The 4,411-nt window shown below is 36.9% G+C and overlaps 1 protein-coding gene across 2 annotated transcripts in view; it reads right to left on the bottom strand.

Annotated features, from left to right (window-relative positions):
* The window catches only part of Plppr1 (phospholipid phosphatase related 1), a 344,999-nt gene that overhangs the window by 145,269 nt on the left and 195,319 nt on the right, over positions 1–4,411 (bottom strand). The window lies entirely within an intron of this gene.

The raw sequence follows: 4,411 nt of genomic DNA, 5'->3' as shown, positions 1-4,411 counted from the left end.
CTCTGCAGTGTTCCTTCTCTCAAAGTGATGAGCAATAAGATGCTGGCTTATAAGCAGATAGAAAATAAATTTGTGCACCTTATAAATTACCCAACAATAGGTATTCTGTCAGCGATGCAAAAAGACTAAGACATTAGTTCAAATGACATGTCATTTGAGGAAAAAGTTAGTCTTTAGGGTGTTTTTATTTTGTCTACACATTTTAGTCTATTATCTAAAGAAATTCATTTCTAAGTTATTTAAGTTCCATGCAGTGTATATAAACTTAGTATCTATTTATAGAAAATATCTTTTCTCAAGGAAAACTGTAGTATTTCATATTAAATGACTAGAATACACTGGTTTAGAAAAATGCTGAACACATTACATTTCATAGAAAAATGTATGCTCACAAAGAAATGATAACACATAATGTGACAAATAAAATCGTCTCATTTCCTCATTTTTATTTCAGTGTTAAAGTACTCAGGACTACACAGATCTTGGATTTAAAGTATTACCTTGATCACATTTCTAAATTTTTTTTTGCCTTCTATTCTCCAAATATTAACACCCAATTGTGTTGAAATAAAGTTTTCTTACTTCAAATATATTATGTGCTATGAAGATCCATTTATGAGTGGGTTATCCCTGTAGGCAACAGGCATTCTATCTTTTCTGAAGAACTGTCAGAGACCATCGCAAGCTCCTTGGAGAGCTGTCCCACTGAGGAGTGAGGAAGGTAGATGAATTGCTTGCAGTTGCTCTTTGGCTGAGAGTGGCTTCTGGGAGTGTCAAGGCCCCAACAACAATGGATTACTCCCCTTGCACCTCTAACATAGCTTAACAGCCAGAGAGTAGCCTCAGGCAGAGAACAAAGAGGCCCATATGCTCCAGATTATTTTTGAGGACCTTGAGGGTGGGTAGAGAGAAAGTGGAGAGGGCACTGATGGCACATGCTGCACTGTACAGTTGGTATGTATACGTTTACATGTGAACTTTCATGATTTAGTTCCCAAATTTACTGGACATGAGAATGACCAACATAATATATATAATGTAAATTAATAATTTTTCTTCCTGTCTGATTAAGATCAGTGCTTACCTGATTTAGCTTGAGGAAACTAAATACTAACAAGCACCCTAATCACTTCAAAACAGGTCATCTCGGGGTTCAGTAAGAATACTGTGTAAATGGAGCCAAAATCTATTGACTCTCACTCATAGGCTAAGCAATGCCATAGAGAGAAAAATGCACTATACTGATCACAGATGTTACCTCATTTTCCTATCTTCCACTAAGTTATTAATAACAAAAATGTAATGAATGTCTGAATGAATTATTTGCAGTTACAACTTTGGAAATCACACATTTAATTAAAGATTCATCAGAAAAGGTATCAGATATTCTACAGTAGCAGGACCATACTTTTTAAAAATGTGCTGTTGAAGGAGTAAACTTCTCAGGAAATTAGAGAAGTTGACACGGGACAGAAAATGAAGTCACTGCAGTACACATGCTGGCTAAGAATCATAGGAAAACTCTTCAAGAAACAACTTTGCAATGTATCAGCCTAAGCCAGTCATGAATATTATTATGTTCCTGAATTATGCTGAAGGGTGAAAGGGTAGTTCTACGAAACAATTTTCAGAAGTGTTATGCTTAGATGTTTTCCACTAATATGAAGTTTATTGCATTTCCTTCTCATCTATTAATTATGTATTAATGGAAGTAAGCAATGAGGACCCCAGGGCTGTGACAGCTGTCCTCTCTGAGAAATATTCTGCAGTCTGGGGTAAGATGTTATCTACTGGAAACAGACAGTGAAAATATGAATTCCTGTCTTCTCTCCACAGTTGCAGGTCTTCAGCACAATTCTCCCATTCCATGTCCCTAGATAAGGGATAAACTTAAAATACCCAGGAATGTTCTGATTTGCCAAGGCCCAGGAATAAATGAAATGCATAATGAGCCTGTAAGACTCCTCATGGAGGGCCATGGATATCGCTCAGCAGTATAAACATAAGCACATCCCTGGCATGTGCAAGGTCCCAAGTTTGATCCCCAGTACCAAAAAGGAAAAAAAGATTCCTCATAGACTATCTATCTTCTTAGTCTCTTCTGTCTGTTACTGGCCCCTGCCTTATCCTCTAAGCTCCAGCATTTGGAATCCCATTAAGCAATTCAAGTTCTAGTGTCTCCTTAGGTCACGGTCTTTGCCAAGCTCCCCCTTTTTTCTAGAGCACACTCCTCATGAGCTGACACCTCCACTTAAAAAGCATCTCACCAGGTTTTGGCCTAAAATATAACTAATTCCACTTGGGATGCTGCCCTGGCTCCCTCACACAGGTAATCCCAAATCTTTGCAGTCCCTGGGTGTTCTACTATTAAAGTCTTCTCCTCGCATCACATTAAATACATTGTTATACTAATATATCCCATCAAGCAGGGCTTCTTGCTGTAAACATTTTGAAATATCTTTTATAGTTCTGCTTTTACAATTTGGCTAATGAATAATTTCCATTGATTATAACAGAGAGAAGAGTTATTGTTCTGATTGTAACTCAGTTCATACCGAACTGTGTAACCTTGGGTAAATTAACATCTTCATATCATAGTAAATATAACCAATAGATTTGGGGTGGGTCTTCTCTACTCACTTTGTAGCCTACATGCCAAGTTATGCACAGACACAGCCAGACGTGTGCTCCACTATTCTGCTAGGTATTTCTAAATACATTCAAGATGACATCAAGATCACAAGTTCAAGATTTGATCAATAAGATCACAGTCCATCCCTAGTTAACCTGACAGTGCAACCCAAGTCCTTTTACCATACTCATCATCCAAATTGTTTAACAATACTTAAACCCTGATACTACATCTATCAACGTTGTGTTATGAGAAAACAAAGATACCTGTGGAATAGATAAGTACATATGTGCAGGCATATTAACAAAATAAAAAAGATTACCATCTTTGTTTCTGGTCATGGTCCTAGCCAGTATTTATAACTACCTTCTTATACTACTCATTCTGTATTTACCTTGCCCTTCAGCAAGCACTTCAGCAGGACTAGTTCTTTTGTTTTTTGCGGTACCAGGGATTGAACTCAGGACCTTGCACTTGTCAGACAAGCGCTTATTCTACTGAGCTATCTCCCCAGCACTTGGATTTGTTCTTTATGGGGTGGTTTGACTTATACCTTCATTTCTGAAGGTTCTACCACTTGTCTTTATACCTAGATTGGATTGTTATAGTTTCTCATTGGTTGTAAAAGAGCATGTTGATACTAAGAAGTACCCTTCTATTATATTCTTCCTTCCCTTCATTGTGATATAACAGCCCATTTCCTTTTAATAGTCTGGATCAGTTATCTCTACCAACACTATAACATCCTTTCAAATTTATTCATTCGAAGAATGAGGAGCTCAAAACAACCTATGGAAAATTTCAATAGTCACTGTTGTGCTTCCGGGTATAAACTTTCTCTCCTTCTGGAACTAAGATTTATAGGTCATCAGAGTGCAAGATCTAAAAACAGGAAGAAAACCTTTGCTAGTGGCTCAGTAGGGTGAATGGTGAGGGATACCATTTCCATTTCTATCCCTTGATATCTGAATCTATAAATCCTGGCTATGGACACATAGTACCATCTAGTGCATGCTGATTCAAAGCCCAAACAGCCTTCTGAAGAAACTTGTCCAGGCCCTGCAAGGTATAGCCACCTACATGACAATGTACTTGTATCTTCAAAAGCTTCTCAGATGAAGAAATACCAATAGAAACAAATATATGAAAAAATGTTCAGAATTAGTCGTTCTAGAGATGCAAATTAAAACAACACTGAGATTCCATCTCACCAGAAAATGAATGGCTATCATTAAAAAAATCAACCAATATTAAATGCTTACAGAGCTTGGGGAGAAAAATAAGACCTTTTTCACTGTTGGTGGGAGAGTAGACCGGTATAAGCACTGTGGAAATAAGTGTGGAGATGCCTTTAAAAAACTAAGACTAATGGTCCCATGTGACCCAGTTATTCCCTCCTGGGTATTTTCCCAGAAGAATTAAAACCTCTTACCACAGTGATATATTTGCACCCACATTCATAGCAGCATAATTTGTCATACCTAAATCTTGGAAACAACCCAAATGCCCATCAACCAAGGAACAGGTAAAAAAAGATGTGGTATTTTTATACAGGGGAGTTCTACTCAACCATAAAGAAAGACAAACTCAAGGCTTTTATAGGTAAATGGATGCAACTAGAAGCCATACTTATAAGTGAAATAAATCTGACTTGTATGTGTAAACATCATATTGTGTCCCTAGGGCAAGAAACTGAAAGGATAAATAGGTTGAAAATGGTACAAATGACATTTAAAAATTTATTTATTTATTTTAATGAGAAAAAAGATAAAATAGTAA

This window comes from Octodon degus, unplaced genomic scaffold, assembly GCF_000260255.1.
Source record: "Octodon degus isolate 3935 unplaced genomic scaffold, OctDeg1.0 scaffold00094, whole genome shotgun sequence".
Lineage (NCBI taxonomy): Eukaryota > Metazoa > Chordata > Mammalia > Rodentia > Octodontidae > Octodon > Octodon degus.
The sequence above is the reverse complement of the archived record's forward strand: the minus strand, read 5'-3'. Positions and strand labels throughout refer to the sequence as shown.